At 39.3% G+C, this 20,936-nt stretch overlaps 1 long non-coding RNA gene across 1 annotated transcript in view; it reads right to left on the bottom strand.

Moving 5' to 3' along the window:
• The window catches only part of LOC147645029 (uncharacterized), a 55,645-nt gene extending 36,042 nt beyond the window's left edge, over positions 1-19,603 (bottom strand). The window contains exon 1 of the long non-coding RNA XR_015271659.1: positions 18,745-19,603. This is a non-coding gene — a long non-coding RNA (uncharacterized LOC147645029). The remainder of the gene's footprint in view (positions 1-18,744) is intronic.
• Between the last annotated feature and the right edge of the window lie 1,333 nt (positions 19,604-20,936).

The raw sequence follows: 20,936 nt of genomic DNA, 5'->3' as shown, positions 1-20,936 counted from the left end.
TTGTTTTTAGCAATTTCCGCTGCCCTGTGTTTTATATAATTATGCGCACAGCAAAAATTATTAATGAGTCTCGGACGTGCCTTTGTTTCGCCTTGTCCATTGATAGTCCAGTTCCGCCGAGGACAACCTTTGATGTCATCTCGCAGAGTGGGGGTTCACGGAGAAGTATAAAAACAAAATACAATCTGTTTTGCAACTTTTAAGATTGATTTTAATGTTTACATACTGAATAAGGCACAGGGAAATAAATTAGAAACGATTTAAGTAACAGTCTCTACTTGTAACTCCCTCTAAATTCACATACATAATTGAATTCATATTCGGACTCCATTTATTTCCCTCAGTGATCGCTCTGGCATTGACATCTTGATCTCCATGTCTTGTATGAATATCAATTAACAAACAAACAGACCAGAAGTCAAATCCCCCCAAAAAGAAGGAAGCAAAAAAATAGAAACAATTGACAGCGCCCCGTGACTCGGGGGACAGCACCTGTCTGGGGGGCTTAGAGCCAATCAAACACGGCTGTTACCTGGCAGGAGTTGGGGACGAACCGCAGAGAACAGTCGGCTGGCATCTCTCAATAATAAAAGTAAACAAATTAAAACAGACAACGGGGCCACAAAATAAAAAAAAAGCGACAGCCACAAGCTGGGAAAACTTTCAGCCGTGAAACGACACAAGTTGGTCAGGTGCAGGCAGATCGAGTGCGGTGGGAGTTTCATGGGACAATGGATTTATTCTGCACTTTTCAAAAATATATAGATTTGTATACTGAAAATAATTGCTAAAAGATATCAGATTCGCTCTCGAATAACCTCTTAATTCCTTCATTTTATTTAGTTAGGTTTGTGTTTGTGGGAGACTTATATCTCTTTTATTTTCTAATATCCACTATAAAGGAAGTAAGGCTTGAATAATATTTATACAAGTAAATAAAAGTATGGTTCTTAATAATAAACAGCTGCTGCTGATTTATATTTTAAACATAAAAATAATAAGACTCATTTCCCACCCTATACCCTATAAAAATATCCCTATTTTCTAACATTCATATCACAATATTATATAGAACAAAGGACTAGAACCTACTTTCATATTCTCTCTGTATTCAAGGCGATTTCTGGCTGTGACCATGGACTCTGGCCGCAGTTTAGCTGACGACGCGTAAGTCCATAAAATCCTCACTAATCTTACAACGCGCGGTTCGACAAAACGCCAAACACTTTTTGTCAAATCATTCGAACACCTGATGTCTTGCTCAGGGAAAGAGGCCCAACAAGTGTGGTCCTGGAGGAAAAGCAGGTGGTTGTGGTAAATGGGGTGGTGGGAGGTGGTGACGGGTTCATAAAAGCGCTTTGTCACAGGGCAATTTCCTTGCGGAAATAAACGAGCTGGTCCGGTGCCATAGCCGTTACCGTTGCCCTGGTGTCGAGCGTAATAATAGATTTTTAGCAAAGTTGTTAAAATTTCCCAACCCCCCCAAAGCACACCCACACACGGCCCAGTCATGAGCCAGAAGGGCCTGGAAGTAAATAAGTCGAAAGAAAAACAATTAAGGCAGATAATAATAATATGAAGAACCGGCAACAGGAGCCGGCGAAAAAAGAAAAAGGAAAAAACTTTCACTTTAGCTCATTTTCACATTCAGAACTTTGCATTTAACTTTTGGCTGCTCTTCTTGTCTTCCTTTTTTTTGTTGGTGCTGCCTTTTTGCTATCATTTACACTTGATTATGGTGAGAACGAATATAGCCCGGTTCTTATCGTGTAATTAGAAAAACATAGAGTCCTGATGCTATACTAGCAAAGTGGATGTGCTAGAATATAATTAAGCAATTATATATAAGAGTAGGTGATCATCTTCGGAATATACTACAAATAAACTGAAATAATAGAGGTCTTGTTCCGACAAACTATTACTTTGTTGGATGCTTTTAAGACAATTAAATGTATGTCTGTCAAGTTCTAAAAACTCAAAATATTTTATATAATTATGAATAATTAATTCAGTATTTATCAATGATTTCATACAATTGTCCTTGCCCATTTCCCTGGCACTACTTCCTATAATTTTTTTTCCCAACACTCATCCCTCCTGCAGTTGCAAAAAGTTTCCCGGCCGGAAAATACCTCGCAAGTGAAAAGTACAAGCTTACGCACATAGATATCATGACCATATATACCGCATACAAACCCACGCCAAAAATGTTGATGAACAATTTCGGTTCGGAGGTTTTTCTTTCTTTTTTCGTTGGTCGAAGGACTTGCCTAATTGCTGGGGCTTTTGTTGAAGAGGGAGAGTGAGTGTACCCCGCACTGCCCGATAATAGAAATTTAATGGAAATGAACACGTGCGGCAAAAATTTTATGCGGCCTAAGTAGGCTGCTGAAAAATTCATGTCAGAGGCCAGTTGACAGGCGACTTGATTCGGCAACCGATGAGCCAAGTTCCGAGTTCCAAGCTTTCCAGCTTCCCAGCTCAGCTGCCAGAGTTCCAAAAAACAAAGAAGCGGCGTGGGGCAATAAATATATATATGTGGGGGTGGTGCAAAAACTTTCACCACATTGGCAGAAAGCATTTATTACGCAGCGCTTCCTATTCAATTATTCAGGCGCGGCATCCGTTGCTGCCTCCTTAAAGGACCCTAAATAATGTACAATCCTCTGCAGCTGCATTATATGAAAATGCATGTACTTTTTACCCCCTAGGGAAGGAAGGATGCCCCGGAAGGAAGCCAGCTGACGTGAGTCCAAGAAGCGCGACATTCGCGCCCTTGTTTTGCCAAATGGCAAAGTTTTATTTCCGCGCTGCACTCAAATGAAAAATAAATATGACAGTCGACGGCCTCGCATTCGCACTTGCACAGGGAAGGGAGCAAGCGGCTTGGAGGCCAGGACAGACACTTGCATATTAAATGACTTTAAATAGTCAGGACAATGCAGCTGGCTCCTTTTTCTGGAAGATGCTTCTACTTTTACCGCTCCTTCTGCTCCTGCTTCTGCTGCTGCTGCGTCAGCACCGCATTAGGTTTATAAATTAGAAATGATGGGACCATGCCCCAAGGGACTGTCCCAGCAGTTTGGTAAGTGGTGAACCCGACTCTGACATACCAATTAGATTTATCTGGAAACTTATTCCCCAAATACACAAACACAAACATTTTTGGTTTTTCAACTAAAGCGAGGAGACACATTTTATTTCAAGCATCCTTTTTTGTAGATTTTCTCAAGTCTGTATTGTAAGTAAGTGATTTAAGACCCGCATACACCTCATTCATACCCTTTCAAGGCAAGTTTTAAGCTTTACAACGGCGTGAACTTAGCGCGGGGTCATTTGTTCAGCAGGAGCTCAGCATAAGTTATGCAAATGCGCTTTTCCCGGCGACAAGAGCCCGGAAAAGCCAGCCAATGTGGATAATGATCGGATTCGCATGGCATATATACATATATCTATATCTATATCTCAATCCTATACGCGCCCTGAGAGATACTAATTGGTTTAATTAAGCAATCACAAATTAAGATGGCCACAATGCAATATGCATTGGAGCAATGCCATAAAGCCGTAATCCATACCCACCACTTAGTTAACGTAATTATATTTGCTAGTTTAGTGGCATAGTAACCCGCCCTCACGGCTCCAAATATCTGATTAGAATGGACCTTGTGTGTGTGTGTGTGTGTGCAAGAAGGTAACCCGTTGAAATCCACTCAATCCAATGTCAGAATCATCGCTTAGCAATAGAGGATTTCAAGATAATACCAATGTATACCCTATAAAATATGTAGGAATTATGCGAAGATTTATATTTATATAGATAATATATTTATAAGAATATTTAACGTATTTCGAATCACATAATTAATCTCTTATCTTGTACAACATTTTCTTGATTTAATCTAGATTTTAAATCCTTTCTCAAAACGCTCTCTAAAGCAATCAATTGGGTCAATTGTGATAGTGTCGACCATCACTGTTAGTGCTTGTAGAAGCGGAAAATTCGATGCACAAATCGGTGGCAGAGTGCGGTTCGTGGGCGTGGCAGTTCGATGTGCGTGTGGCAAACCACATTTGCGAGGTGGTTCATATCCATATCTAAATTAACCGCAGCATCGCTGAAATTTCACTTTAATTCCCGATAATATAGCAGTCGAGGGAGATGGGGTCATACGAAACCATATCCATTTGACCTTGCCGCCAGGCACGCCCACGGACCGTCTGTGTGCTTTTGCATTAGCGTAGCAAAACGGCTAAGTAAAATTTAACCCAGTTAGCTAACTAGTCTGTATTGACTAGTGTTAATTAATTTGGGCCCTCACTTTGTGCAGCTACTATATATTAACATGTGTTTGCTGTCGTCGAAAGCGGTGAAATTTAATTGGATTGTCACTTATATAGATGGAGAGTTAAATGGGATATTGAAGGGGAAGAAAGGATGTTAAAGTCCTGATTAACACAATTTAGTTTGAACCTAATACTTTTTCGTGGAAAGAGTACCTTTAAAATATGCAGAAGGTCTTTTTATAGAATTTACTTTATTTAGGAATATGCAGAATGTCTTTTTATAAAGATAATATCTATATTAATAGTTAAATTTCAGCTTAAATTATAAGACAGAACCATTTCAACATAAGCTCTAGAAAATTAAGGAATCACTAGACCCCCTACCCTCCCACACGAACATCTTAATTATAAATAATTTATAAAATTCCATCTTTGCATGGACAACACGCAACCCAATTCAAGATATTAAAAAGAGGCGGAAGGATCTGGGAAAAAGAAAAACAGGAAATGCCTGCCCCATTTATAAGCGTTATGGCGACGACAGGCATAAATGGGCAACGATAATCACAGCTAAAAGTCATCAACATAATAAACCCAAGTTTTCCTTTCATATGCACTCTGTCCGTCTGTCCGTCCGTCCATCTGGTCCATCCCCTTTGGACAATGGCAATCAATGGAGGAGCTTGGGACTGAGTCCGGATGGCGGATGGGATGAGCAGGGGCAAAAGCTAGAAGCAGCAACATTTAAACATTTATGGCAACATATTTGATCACGTTTTCTCAATCATTGCCCTTACGACCCTAATCAAATTTCACCTGATGGCAGCCAGAAATTTCCCAAAAACCATGAACACACTGTGTGCACTGATTGCTGCCGTTGGGGCTGCTCCGGGAGCAAAAATTTCGACGTCGGGGTGGCGATCCGTTCGTGCGGACAGTTTCGGGGCAGTTTCCGGGTTGCGGAATGGGAAATATTTTGTTTTGATTACAAGTTGACGGTGGCTCCTTTATTTTATTATGAATCTAATTCCTTATAATTCGTAACATATGTTTCGGCCAGGGCCAGAGATAGCGGTGGCTTTGAATTACAAATCAGGCAACATAAGGTCAGCAAACGTTTTCTTGGAAAATTTAAGTTAAGTTAAGTTAAGACATCGCTGATGACGACGTTTCCCCCTTTTTGAAGGTTGCCTTGCTGCTGCTGCTGCTGCTTATATTGTTGGCCAAAAAATCCAAACGCCAGTTGGGCCGGCCATTAGACTAATGCGAAGTGATTTGAGTTTTGCATTTTGCCCCAAAAGGGAGCGCGCTCTCCAAACTTGGTGACACTTTAAGGACCTTTCCCGGCTGCGTGTGCCCCCTGGAACACAGGCAAAACGGAAAAGCTCTATCCGACTGTCGCCCGTATGAATATTTCATGTCAAACACACGTCATTAGAGAGGGACAGAGAGACTCGGGGAAAAAAGAATGAAGCGAGTGAGTTTTCCTTTCAGACCGGTTCGGTTAGTCAGTCAGTGGGATTTCAATATTTTTCACCGCTCTCGAATGAAGCGAGTCGAGTTGAGACGAGACAGCAGCATTCCCAAAGCCTGTCGAAACCAAAGTGAAGCGTATTCCACAGTTGGAAAAAAGTATGGGAAATTGATCGAAGAAAAGATATCTATAAGAGTTTCCCATTTGTTATAAAGTAAAGCTTTCTAGATAATCTTAAGATTGATTTTGAGCGTAGTTCCATCATTTAGTTGATGAGGAATATATATAATATAATTGAAAATATCAATGTGATTCAAAAATGATTAAAAACAACATTAAATGGATCTCCTGTTCGGTCTCCTATCGACTTATACATGAAGGTAACCCCCATTTTCTCTGCGTGCTCATGTGGGTGGCTCTTGTTTGGTGGGCGTGGCATATGTGCTCCGCTTTTACTGTGGCATGTGCACGAGCCCGTGCATGTAATTTACCTAAAGCTCGATGCGCCGGTAGCATCAGCTCCCTAGTTCCACAGCTCCATAGCTCCATAGCTCCAATTGCTGATGTTGCCGTTGCCGTTGCTGCTCTCGGAGTAAATGCGGCAGCTGACCTATTCTAGCAGTCAACCATAAATCCACACTGATGATGTACTTCATGCTATTGTGCTGTGGAATTATATCGCATATTTTTGGTTTCTATTGCACATTCCTTTCTGGCAGGCCACACTCATGCCGAGGGCGGGTGTAGGAGTTAGTGGATCTCTCTCTCTCTCTCTCTCGTGTGTGTGTGGGTGTGGGTGTGCCGGATGGGCGTGTCCCGGGCACAGGACGAGTATCTGCTGGCACGCCATTTCATCATCATCAAACGGTAGCGGCAACGGCAACGGCAGCGGCTCCAACTGCGACCTGGCAAGACGGCATCCGTTTGGCCAAAACCACCCGTTGCAGGCCTGCCACCTGCCACCTACTCCACAAATTCGTTATCTGATGATATGCAGGGCTTTCGGAGAGAGAATGAACTGGGGTTGCAACGAGATACAGCGAGCAACTGGGACAGACAGACCAGCTTTGAAACGCCAAGGAATTTTAGACCTGCAATTTGTACCAGAAGGTAGCGTTATGCCTCTGGTCACCTTTAATCATCAACAGAACAGATCAGAATCGCACAGCTGAGGAGCTAAATGTGAATAAAGCCACCAAGAACAATTAAACCTTCATTTTTAAGAGAACCCGATTTGGTAACGATAAACTCAGAACCGTTGATTTTCAAACCCTTGATTGAAATTAGCCTTATTTTAATTTAACGAAATCCTTAAGTAAAACTCCTACTTCATTCCCCGAAATATTTCCCTTACATTCAAATAGTTAATAATATTCCAAGTGATACAAATTATTTATCAAATCCACTTCTCACTAGAAAGTAAAAAGAAAACTATTCAACTGTCTTTAATTTCGCCTGGTGCTCACCGAATCACCCATTAGAGCAATAAAAACCAATTGTCAGACATTTGCAATTATATTCTTTCCGGGAGAGAAACGAAAAGGACTCGCCCCAATCCAAGCCAATCGCCATCCTCTTTTTTCTTCGCGTCTATCCTTTTGTGCAATTTGCTACGTTCGGTTTGCTGCGATTTGTGTTTTTTTTCCGCTGTGTAAATCGCAGTTACAAATGCAAATGTAACTAAACCAATAATATTTTCAACCCGACCGGGGGGGGGAGGGACCAAAACGGGGGCACCAGCTGCAGGGATGTACTGAGAAAAATTTACTTAATAAAGGTTTATTTTTAGAGGAACGAATAAATTTATATGAAAGGGAGACAAAGGTCGTTAGGACTTTTAAGAACTTATTTCCAAAGGGATCATGTTAAGGTTGATTTAATAAAATAAGACGTAAACTATACTTTTGTCAATAAAGCACAAGGACCTTGTTAAAGCACATTGCTGGACTTAAAATTCAACCCAATTACCTTGAAATTAGAGCTAGCTTTAGTTATGATTATGATGATAATAATTTACTCCCTAATTTTCCCAGTGTGCCATTGCCACTGCTATTTGTTCAGAGGGAACTGGACTGGACTGGAGTGGAATGAGAGGGGACAAAGGGTCACCGATGGCGGGGGAGAACTATGTTGCAACATGTATTTTTCACATGTGACCAGCAGCTAGTCGGATGCATTTTTTATCGATGCGAGTAGATGTGAATATGGCGAGTTTGAGCAGCAGCCACCCCGCGTTCAGCGTTTTCGCTAAAGTTAATTGCCGTGCAATTTTTGTATGCATAAATAACGGTAAATTTGTTATACAAATCACTTTGATTGCGCCCGCTAAATCATCACAACAGCAGGACCAGGAGCAGCAGCACCAACAGCAGCAGCAGCAGCACCAACAGCAACAGCAGCACCAGCATCGCACCAACAGCAACAGCAGCAGCAGAAGTTGACGAAAAAACATTTGCAGGCCCAAATGCGCGTAAAAACACTTCAAATGACTCAAAATTTGTGCATGGGCAGCAAAAACTGTAATATTTATTTATATAAAATATGCCTGGCAAACGAATTTTGATTTAAACCAAATAAAATATTTAAATAACAAAATGTTAGCGGCATACCCCCGCCCCCCATGAATGATGGCGAAATATTTTCACAACAATTTGGCCTCGTCCCCGGGCGGCAGTTGAATGAAATATTAGCACAAGCTTCAAACTAATCGTTTTGCAAATATTTCCATACTATCAAATTTATAATAATATTAACCACTTGTGCTGGCAGTCAATCTGCAATATATTATGATTGTTTTTCAAAACATTCTTTAGGGGCTTAAATACGCAATTAAATTGCCAGATGTTTTGGCTCTAAAACTAAATGTATTTATTCGACTTTGTTTTGAATAATATACCATTTTCTTAATGAATGCCAAAGCAGCATCGATTTTTCGATGAATCATCGTTAGGCATTTAACGTTAAATGATAACTTATTTATATAATATATTGAAGACATCAAGTACAGGGCCGCCGTGAGCGAAGCTCCGCTGACATTTAATCTTATTGATTGATGACAGACTGTCAGTCGTATAGCCCCTCAAGGCAGAGTCTAGCAGAATAAGCAGACTTTACGAAGGACGAGGGGCACCTCCAGGATAACGGCGGGGCATGGCAATCGCACTTAGAACTGTTTGCAATCCCAAAAAGCGACGACGAAGTGCAACACACTGGCGGATAAAGAAGCCGCCACGGCAGCAGTAGCAAGTCGAGCATCAGAAAACATACCACAGCCATAAAGACTTATAGCACTGAGAGAAATAGGGTGCAGGAATGTGAATTTAAATAGAGAGATTGATTTATTTAGGGGAAATCATAATGAAAGGGTTAAAATTATAGCTGGAATGCCTGCTAAATTAGGTTTAATATTATTTCAATTTATTAACACGTCACAATAAATTGTATTTAAATCGGATGACTATATCATATGGCTGATCAAAAAGATCGTTAAATGTATGCCTAATTATCTCTGTTTATCTCTAGAGATCTCTTTCTCTCCATCTCTCACTGGCTATGTCTAGAGGTAACTCTTTCTCTCTCGCACTCTCGCTCTCACTCTCTCCGTTCTCTTTACTCGGGGACTATAAATAGAGGAGCTTTCCTCGTGCTGACCTCATTCTGTCCGCGGCCTTTCCAGTGATAACATCTCTAGTGATAGTGGCATTGATAATGAATTTCTCTTGGACCTCAAAAATATCACCTGACCAATGCTATAGATCTGGAAAACCAGGAAGAAACTGAGTTCATGGATATTACTTTAAACTGAAAGGAATTAACAGTGTGCCCTATTCTAAGGTAAGTTTTAACCCTTATATCCTTATATATATAGGAGACAATCGGGAGATTTTCTCCCCGTGTATTTGCACACATGCAGACAGCAGCTGTGTAAAATTCATCTGTCATCGCGTGTGTAGCGCCAAAGCTTATGACGTTAATCCTTTAAATGCGCCAAATGCATGCAAAACTTTTCCAACTGCAGTCAAAGGAGTGGGTGCCCGCCTCTATATATGCAAGTGTTGTGCTCCGGCTCCGACTCCAGCAAACCGTCAACGGCAACGACACAGCAGGCTGAAGCTTTTGCAAATTGTATGCCGTGGCATGTGGAAAATGTGGGGAAAGTGCAGGGAGGGAAATGCAAGGAAACGCGATGAAAACGCGAGGAAAAAGCGGAGAAAACTCGAGTGGGATGCTGGGAGGTGTCAACTGGTGTGCGGAGGTTTTGTATCTGCGCGACAAAATCAACCAACCGAAAGCGTTCAATCATCGTTAGTTACCATATTCCGTGGCACTCGGCCTCCCAACCTTCTGATCCCCACAGACCCAAAAACGAGTGGCGGCGGCAGGTAAGCCGATTCGTAAAATAAAACGCACAAACAGCCCTCAGAAATAGGAGCGAAACCAAACAGAAAAACAGCTAGGCAAAAATAAAAAAAAAGAGAAAAGATTAAACAAAAAAAAGAGAAAGCGAGGAAAGTAACACGAACAAGGATATAACCAAAGTTGCCAAAGGAAACTGCATATTTTTGCGTTCGTTGGCATAAACTGGGTTAGATCGCGCACTTAATACAAATTCATGAATATTTTATACAAGTTCGTGCCGGGTCGGTCCTCTAGGTGAATTGTGCACGAAACGGGAGGTCCAGGATCCTCGTTTTTATTTTTTTTTTTTTTCTTGGCTTACACCAGTTTAGTGTAATTAAACGATGCTCACGGGTCTCACGTAATAAAATTCAAATTACTAATGCCAAAGGATGGGGACGCAGACCATTGACTGCAGTCGTGTACTAAAGCGAGAGTCGACATCAAGAATTTTTGATTTAACCAAGTGCATGATCTATGACAGCAAATGTGTCCCGCACAAAGACAGCCATTCAGGCGGCGCTCCAGCTGCAGTTCGAGCTCTTTCTTTCACTCTGTCAGGACATAGGACCGGACCCACAAAATCAAGCGAAGTAACAGCACTGAAAGAAAACTGATGGGATAAGATTTATACCTAGAAAAGTCTAATTAACTTGATGGCATTTGGAATTAATCTTCTTGGGAACCTATAAACTCTGCTAGCAAGATTAGTTTGGTTTAAACGTTCATTAGAATCGTTGTTAAAGGCTCATATTATTGAAGGATATGCTTCCAGGATATCTTAAATTTCAGATCACCATTTCCACTTAGAAATGTGACTTTTTCCTCAGTGTCGGATGACTGTGAGCTGCATTTGCTTGGCTTGCTCGTCTATTGCCAGTCAAGAGTTAACACGAATCAATTACGCAGACCCACACAGCTGCGAATACTTGGCCGGAGAAGCCGAAAGATGGATGCAGGGGACGATGGAGACTGAACTGGAGATGGGATTGGATTGGAGATGCGATGGGGTGACACAAAGAGACATGAACTGCGGTCCCTGGTCCACATGGACTACTGGGCTACCGACCAACCAACCAACTGACTGACTGACTGACTGACTGGCTGACGAATGCGAAGAACTTTGCTGGCTGACTCTGCTGTCAAATGACATTTGACTTGGCTGCCGGGGCCAAGGATTTACAATTTAAAGCAAGTGGCCAATAAACCAGATGAACGACCAAACGAATCTAATGCCCCCCGTCGTACCTGGGGTTTTTGAAAAGGTCCGGAGTCTGGAGTCCCGGATCCGAACCCAAACCCGGACCCGGACTCTTCAAGCCCGGAATATTTGACTGACGTAAGTGTATCCTAAGTGTGCACCATGTATGGCAGTGCTCAAATGGCGGAAAAGCGCTCAATGCCAATACCAATTGAGTTTATGGCCGTGCATGAGGAGTGTGTCCATCAAGAGGAAAACGGTGCACAGCAGTGAACGATGGAACGAAAGGTAATAAAAACCATAATTACATCATAAATGACAGATGTTACACTATGGTTAGGGGGCACAGATAGACGGCCAAATGGGGCGGGTAGGAGGAGTACACATATTAAGAGCTATTAACAAACTATAAAGCTCAAATGGCCGGCTATTGTTTCAGGTGATTAAACGAAAGCTAATTGATGGTGGAAATGAGTGAGGCAAATAAAGAGGGGGAAAGAGTTGGTTAAGGAAAATCAGACTGAAATTTTGGATTCACATACTTAAAGGGTATAGTAGGTATACCCAATCTATACCTTATTGAGGATCTTCTGATGCCTCTATTTGCGGATACTCAACAGTAAACCATCTCTTTCAAGTAAAACTGAATAATGTTTTGCTCAGCCACAACTGACGGCAAGCAGGAACAGTTTCAATTAGAGCACGTTGATGTACGATAACTGTGCGATTTTGGATTGCATATACTCAATGCAAATTCCCGACAATGGCCAATGAAACTGTTCTCGAAAGCAACGGCTCTCGACCAGAGGCCGCCACCGCATCGGCATTCAAAATAGATGCAGAACTCGCAGAGCCTCGTTGCTCGTTGCTTTTTGGGGCCAGAGAGATGGATAAGGGCGACGAGAGTGCATTTTGCGTAACTCATTACGACCGGGCCCTATTTGGCGATGGATGAGTGGGCGGTGCAGTCAATAACAAACACCCCGCAGCGGAAATGCAGCCGGAACATGAGGACAGAAGGACAGGAGGGGCTCCTATGTTGGGAGTTTTGGCGGTTTGATCGGTAAGGTTCTAATCTGTACATAACACAACTGAAGGAGACCCAATGCACTCTTCAAAAATCTTTAAAATTAAGAAATTATGCTCTCTTGTAACATATATACTGATTATCTAAAGGAACCAATAAGAAAATTGATTGAAATAAAGTGTGCAATCGGCATTTAACTTATTTAAAATACTATATTTGCTATAATTGATCAATTTATAATGACCTTTTTTAATGTTTTCATAAAAAATTCAAATTTTTCTTGTAAAATTTGATGATCTTAAATAAAATTTCAAGTGTTTGCCTGTCGCTGCCATGGTTGCAGTTGCATTCATTCCCGTTTGCACTTCGTCAGCGCGAATGTCGATGCCTCGCATTGTGAATTCTTCCGTCCGCTAAATTGTGGTTTTGAAGGTTCAGTCAGTATCACTCCCACTGCCCCACCGCCCCCCACCGCACATTGCACACCACATTGCAGTTCTGTGTGTACGTCACGTTTTCCACTTGCATGACCACTTCCGCGGCATGGATTTGTTGGTCTCTTTTGGCTGCCGGCTGTCTTGCGGCATGGCTTCGAAATGAATCTTCCGCCCAGCACAAAATTAAGAATATGTTTCGAAGATATAGCACCATGAGGGACTTTCATCAATCAGATGTGAATGATGATCTGTTGATGATGGTTCACGTGGCAAAATCTTTGTTTAATAGCAAAATCTTTAAAGTTTAAATAAGATTTTATATTTTCTATATTTACTGCTTTCCTTCAACTATTTATTCCTTCTTCAAAAGAAAGGGAATTTTCTGAGACAATTCCCATGGGAGAAAACACAGCTCAAGTGTTTGCTTACAAATCTTTGGATACCATCAAATATGTACACAATGGCTTTGTCGATTAATTAACACATTGTCTGCAGGTATTCCACACCAAATGGTCAAACTTTTCGTCACATTTCGTGATTAATTTTAATGGCCAACAGAACAGAGTTTCCCCTCCGCTAGCCAAAAACACAGAGGAGGAAGGATACCTGGGATACCTGGGATACTGACCAGGAGCTGTGGTCAACGTTGATTAGCCACAATCACTTTGGACTCCGCCAGGACGAGTCGTTAACTGTCGAGAGTGCTCCATCGTCTAGTCGTTGGTCATGCATTTTCCATGAGCCTAGCACACGCACTCTCTACCGGAAGCTGAACTAACAGCCGTTTAGTGGACACTACGATAGCCACTAGGCACTGGAAAAACTTAAAGAGATGAAGTAATAAAAACTACATAAAAATAAAATAATTGCTTACATAATTTTAATATTGGAAGAAGCTCCCTTTACTCTGTGTAACAATTTATTGTAATTTTCTTTTAATTACTATTTCAAAATATATTTTTAACAGTGTTTGCTGTCGACAGTAGTGGCCACGCATCCCTGCAAGAAGCATTGCAATCGGCGGAACACACATACGCCCCGTATCCCATTCCATTTCGAATCCCTCCACTCGTATACATATTTAATAGAAAGAGCTTAGACGTGCTGGGGCAGCCAATGGGAATTGCTGTGGGGGGACACGTGGGTAGTTAAGCTGATTTTGGTACCTTTGTCTGCCCAACATAAGCTAATTAAACAAACATGAATGTTTAACTGATCAAAATAGGCAATTGAAGTAAAAATATGCCTGGAAATCAGCACTAAATTACCTCATTTAAAGTAAATGTGATACAAGGTGACTTCCTACAGCTTTAAATTTAAAGTAAAACGCAAAATATGCCTGGAAATCAGCATTAAATTACTTAATTTAAAGAACCTGTGATATAAGGGGACTTTCTAAAGCTTTAAATTTGAATTAAAACACAAAATATTCCAGAAAATTAGCATTAAATTACCTCATTTAAAGTATGTATCTGTGATTCAAGGTTACTTCATCTAGCTTTAAATTCAAAGTAAAACACAAAATATGCCTGGAGATTAACATTAAATTACCTAATTTAAAGTAACTGTGATATAAAGTTACTTCCTACAGCTTTAAATTTAAAGTAAATCACAAAATATTCCTGGAGATCAACATTAAATTACCTAATTTAAAGTAACTGTGATATATGGTGACTTCCTTTAAAATAAACACACAAAAACAATGTAGAAAATTACATTTAAAGTGCATTTTAAATACTCCAAGGCTGTGTTTATATTTGTATTACTATTTAAATAAAAAGGTTTTTCTTCTTTATGATTTCTGATAAATTCTTACAGAGAATTCAGTGTGTTTATTTGTTTATTTATGCATAGCATACTTTCCAGCAGACACATATTAAAATTGTAATATATTTTTCTATTACACAAAAAACTGTTAAAACTACATTGAAAAGTAAAACCGTATTCATTTAAAATAGTTCGTTAAAGCCATTCAAATGAAATTCATGGGAAATCCTTAAGAGTTACTCTGTTTCTAATCTAACACTCGCTCAATTGAATTCTGCTTAATTTATACAATTGCATACATGTATTCTTGTATATTTTCATTTTGACTCAACATAAATCTTAACAAAGCTAACAGAAATGGCAACAACAAATGCTGCTGCTAACCATTTGTCAATTTTAAATACATTTATTGTATTTGCATGCCTGTCTGGTCCCCCAGCAGCAACAAATGAAAGAAAAAGCAACATAATTTAATAACCCACAAAGCGGCAGACACACGCTCTCTCCATGCAAACAAATGGACAAACTGACACATATTCATATATAAATATATTCGAAGGCAGTGCTGCCTTGTTGGCCAAGTGTTGTGTCTATGTATTATTCAAATTCAATTATAAAAAAACGCAATAAATAAAAAATGTTTGCATGGAAAGGGAGATAAGAAAGATAAGTCCCGAAATGGCAAGGACAATATTACTTGGACTGCGAATGCTCTAAACGTCGTCTTCCCTTGAGTTTAAGTCAATAAACAACATAACAATATTAATAAAAAAATAAATTATTATAAATTCAAGACCATTTTGAACTACTTCTATAATACATTCTTACAAATTTAATAAAAGTCTTTTGTATCTAAATAAGAATATTCTTAGTATCCCTTCTATTCAATTTGATATTATCGTCTTTCCTTGAGTTAAAGTCAATAAACAGCATAACAATATTAATAAAAAATAAATTTGTAATAAATTCAATACCATTTTGAACTATACTAATATATTTACTAATTTTATAAGCGTATTTTTTGGTAACTAAATAAGAAAACTCTTTGTCACTTTGTTCAGCCATATTGTTTTTACATACATTTTTAATATTTTAAAAACTTGTATTTAATAACAAATATTTCTTAGAAATCTAGATAATTTTATTAAAATATATTTACAAAATTTCTGTGGTATTCAAACCCAATACGCTTGCTGACAAGGTTTGAATACCCTTTTTTTCGATTGGTAGGGATCTTCCCCGAAAACGTGCCGCAAATAGCAAGAGAAGCAAAACCGAAAAGGAATATTTATTATTTGAAAAATACCTTGAGGCCGTGGCAAACGTCGTGAGTTCATAAATAACATTCGGTGCCCAAAAATGGACAAAATCAAGAGAGAAATGCATAAGGCAGCAAACAGAAATTTGATAAGCGATAAGGGATGGGACGCCCGAGGGGCTGGCTCCCCGTACAAATAATAATATTAGTAATAATAGTAATCAATGTGTAGTGTAAATAATAAATAACATGCGGCCCTAGCCGGTGCCGAAGGGGCCTCAGGAAATGCCAATAAATTGATAAAAGATGATGAGACGACGGTCGGAGACGCCGACGGAGACGGGGGGTCAAAGTTCGTCCTCAATGTTGGATGGCCCATGAGCGATTAGCCCCGGCACGCAACGCAACAGCCGTGAAGAGTGCTTACAAAGGTCAAAAGGAAACCCCCGAATACAAACACACTCGGCGAGATAGAAAGCATAAACAACATAAATTTATTTGCTGTTAGCCTAATGTTATTTATACCTTTCAATTACAATAACAGCGGGAATCGAGCGGGCCTAGAGGGGGGACACCCGACAAAAGTAAATAATAAACCATGACCCATCAGCAATCAGCCAGAAAAGAGGACCCCTTCCCCGCCACTATCAAAACCTAATGCGTGCGCATAAATATCTTGTCCGTCTCCATTCCACTCGCTTTTTACCGCTTTCCCCACAAGCCCCCCTCCCCCTTTCCCCGGCGAAAGGTGTGAATATTAAGCCGGTGGCAGCGGCGTCAGTTCCCAAAAATTTACGGTTGCCCGTAAAAGTTCCGCTCCAGTCATAACTCAAATTCATGCCTCCCAAGGGAAGCTGCTGCCGTCGCGTTGCCAACTCATTTGATTTGAGCTCCTGCTCCCGGTCCTGCTCCTGCTCCTGCTCCTGCTCCTTCTTCTTCCGGCTCAAAAGCGGCCGACAAATGAGGCAACCAACCGCAGCCAGTAATTCAGCAAATCTAGGGATGCAAAATGACATTAACGCGGGGCTCAGCAGCCAACCGCCAAGTCGGCGGAACATTCTCCACCCCGAAAACGTGGCAGATCAATCACACGAAGGGACCTTTTGCCTTGTCCTGATATAAAGCGGATTACCCCAGAAACTTTAAAGATTGCTCAAGATTAACCCTCTAATTAGTATTCATCAGCCTTGTATTTTAAAATAAACTTGAGTATTGTGCGACTGTTAAAAATAGTCTAATGGAATCAAGGATTTTAATTTGTCCTTAAAAGGATCATATTTTAAAAATATTTCATTATCTTTTAATCGAAAGTTTGAGATTGTAAGGTAAGATATTTTCCTTATATTTAACCTAATAAAATTCAAATACTAAGTAACTAAATTTTTAAAAAGTTGTATCAAACTTCAGAGCATTTGGTTTGTTATTATGGCCGATCCTTTGTTTACTAAATTCCTTTATAAAAATGTTGATTAAACTAATATTATTATTATCCATACTGTAAATAATGAGTTGTACAAGAATAATATGAAACGATCGTGACACTTTGGTAGCTAAAAGTATTCAGTGTTATAAATATTTTACTACTCCTTAAGTTGCAACCATATTTTCTTCAATAAATTGAAATATTTTCTATTATTTCTATTTTATATAGAACAATAATATTTATAATAATTGATAAATTAATTAAAAACCCCCCTTAATGACAAATAAACCAATTCGTAAGTATGATTTGCCAGCCCTGTTTGCACAACCGCAATAAAGGGGCAGCCAGGCAAACTTAAAGTTGTGATGTAATTAGAGATTGGCAAATTCTAAATTTCTCATTAATTGTGCGGTGCCGCATACAAATGATTGTAAGGACACAACACTCCTGATCTCTGGGTGATTCCCCCTCCCCTCACCTCCCCTCCAACTGACTGTGTCTCCTGTTGGAAGAACGAGGACGACTGATTGAGCGGCGGATAGGTCTGGACAATTGATAAAATGTGATAAACGCGCAAGCAGTGAGAGACAAATGACTGCCAGGTTTGTGCATTAGCACGTGTCCAGGACGAAACAGTAAAGGATACTCGTACACTGAACAAATATACTAAGTGCGAATAAGGAAATCCTTTAATTTAAAGCATAAACTAATGAACTGTATAGGTAATGTTTAAGATGAAAGAGAATTTCTCATACTAATTTGTTTTTAAACAAAAAGACCAAGGCAACTATTGATCCTCATAATTAATATTCCTCTAAAGTCCACTCTTTTTCTCTCTGTTTAGCATAGAATGAAACTGCCAGGTGACTCCGAGGCAGCCAGCCAACAAATTGAATTTATGGCCAGGGCTAAGCGTTTTGGGTGTCAGCCTGGTTAGGTCTGATTCATTTGCCAGATATGTACATATAGCCAGCTGAGTTGGGTGAGCCGGGGTGAGTTTAGGAGCTGCTGCTGCTCAAGTGCTGCTTTTAATTTCCGACTCAAGCAGTTGGCGATTTGCTGGCCCTGCGGCCTACAAACAATTTCAAGCAATTTGCCTAAAAGTGGGCGGCGGTGGCGGTGGCGGGGCCAATGGATGGCTGCCAGTTTCTATCTGGGAGCATGCATCTAAATGAACTTTGCGTGCTCTCCAAGGGGAAAAGTGAGATATGGTAGGGGGAGAGGGGGTTGTGGAGGGTACAGAGGACAGATAAAGTAACAGATACAGATACACCTACAGCGGGAGAGTCAATGACAGAGCCTTCTGGGGCTGTGTTGACCAGGTTATGACCCCTCTTAAAAGCTAAATTCTAAGCAGAAATAATAGTAATAATAAAATAAACTAAATATAATAAATAAAATAAGGTAATATTGAAAAACAAGTTAAAAACAAGTACGATATTATATAAAAGTATATATTTTCCAGCACTCACCCTCTATTCTTTTTTATCTTTGCTTGTATTAAATGATCATTCCATGGCTATTTTGGTTTTTACTTCCTTAACACTTTGGGAAATTGTTTTTTTATTCATTACAAAGCACAAAAATAAACAACAAAATAAGAAATACCCTAATCTTGAGGCATATTTACATATAAACATTTTAAATCATTTCTGACTTTCCATGAAGATCACAACAAACGCAAAGAAACAACAAAAGAAAATGAAAAAACAAGGCAATTCAGAACTAACGGCATTTCACAACAATTGGAAAACCATTTCACGACCAATTCTTATTAGCATATACATACATAATATATGTATGTATCTTTGCACATTTTTGCTCTGAGGCAGAAGTAACGGGATTCAATTGGAGAGAAACGCCGCTGCAGCGCTGCCACCGCAGCCAGCGCACTGGCGATCGCCGCGATGCACCGCCTACGTTTTGTTGTTGCTTCTTGTTAATATGTAAACCTAATAAATACGTATGTTTTCGCTTCTTTAAAATATTTGCATACAGTAGTAAATACATAAATGTATATTTTCCTATTAGCAAAAGCACAGCACCAAAACAAAAAACAAACAAAATTATAGAAACACTGTAGCAGGTGAAGCTGCAGGCACATTACAAATACTTATGCGAGTGTACGTGTGTCTGCACCGAAAATGTTCGTTTTCTGCTTGAAAACTTAAAGACAAACACACTCACACACCTGGGATTATTTGATTGATTGCAATAACAACACAAATTATGCACTAGATTATCATTATCAACACTTTTAATTAAACACAAATAAGCGAAATAAAATCAGCACATCCGAGCTCGCGACCTTTTTTCAGAGAGTGAGAGTGCAGTGTTGCCAGATGCAAATTTTGTCTTCTCTTTGCAATTTTTCGAACAGTTTATTTTTACACTTTTATACGGCATACTTTACGGAGTCTGTATGAGAGATATAACGTATTTAATTAAATTTAACTGAAAACTCGCTTATCTTAGGCAATGGATCACAAGAAAGGAAACTAACTGAGGAAAGCGAAAGTTTTTAAGCCCTTGCAGTTTGCAAATTGCAATTGTCTTGAAGGATCGTATCGGAAATCGATCATAACTATCGATATTTGTATATGTGAAATCAATGTTTAAAATACTCATAACTAACAAAAATAAGGTATATACGTACTGTATGTGTGTACTTATATTCATATATTGCTTAATTCAAGTTGAAATAAGCTATTTTAAGGTTTAAAGGCTAGTTGCAAATATCAAAAGCACTTTCATATTCAAAACAGCTTGATCTAGATCTCGCCTGAAATAAGCCTAATTGGCAGAACTGCTCTGAGGACAGCAGGCAGCACTCACATTGATATGATAAAAATTTGGCAATGTGAATAATTTATAATTGCCACGCAAGCAACTAAAATATCTTACCTCACACTAAGAAAATTTCCCATTACTAAATTATATAGGAAATTCTTAGGGTTTGGGGATGATAAAACATGCGTAAACCTCTCTGATTTAAGAAATTTATAAAAGGAATTTACTAAGCAACAGAAAGGGAGTATTTTCTTACAGAAATATATTTTTTAATTCTATTACTTTTCATTTTACGATTTTCTGTATGAGAATATACAATTTATAATTTATATTGACTGATCAGCATTAAAAAACAAAGTAATTTGAGGAAACTATAGTTTTACTTCTTTAATATCCTTTATAAATATTTTTTTCTCTTGGTGTTCGATCACTTCTCTTTGGCAATATGCAAATTCTTGAATTTTTGATGTGTTATCAAAACAAAAAAATATAAAAAAATATTTGGTATGCTTATTGCTTTTATTTATTTATCGTATTCACTCGGCATTTGCAGTTTACCGCGTTGAAATCGATTTGCATACTTCAGGAAGTGCCTACGACAGCGTTTTTTCTTCTTTTATTTTCCCCCGATTCGAATCTGGCAGGAAAATCGTGGGGTTCGGGGGACGGAATGTTTGCTATAGTTCCTGAAAAATCGAATAGCAAATAGAAATACTGAAAGAGGAGGCGGCGTCCTTCAAGTGCCATCAAATGTCAGCAAACTATAAAAATCCCGAAATATGTATCGCATATATTCCCATGGTAAATCATAAATTGTATGAAAAAATCAAATTGAATATATGGCATATGGGTACTTTTAGGAATATATATCTAA

The sequence above is a fragment of the Drosophila serrata genome, unplaced genomic scaffold, assembly GCF_035046125.1.
Source record: "Drosophila serrata isolate PLE 108 unplaced genomic scaffold, ASM3504612v1 contig_30, whole genome shotgun sequence".
Classification (NCBI taxonomy): Eukaryota; Metazoa; Arthropoda; class Insecta; order Diptera; family Drosophilidae; genus Drosophila; species Drosophila serrata.
This window is presented reverse-complemented; position numbering and strand designations above follow the sequence as displayed.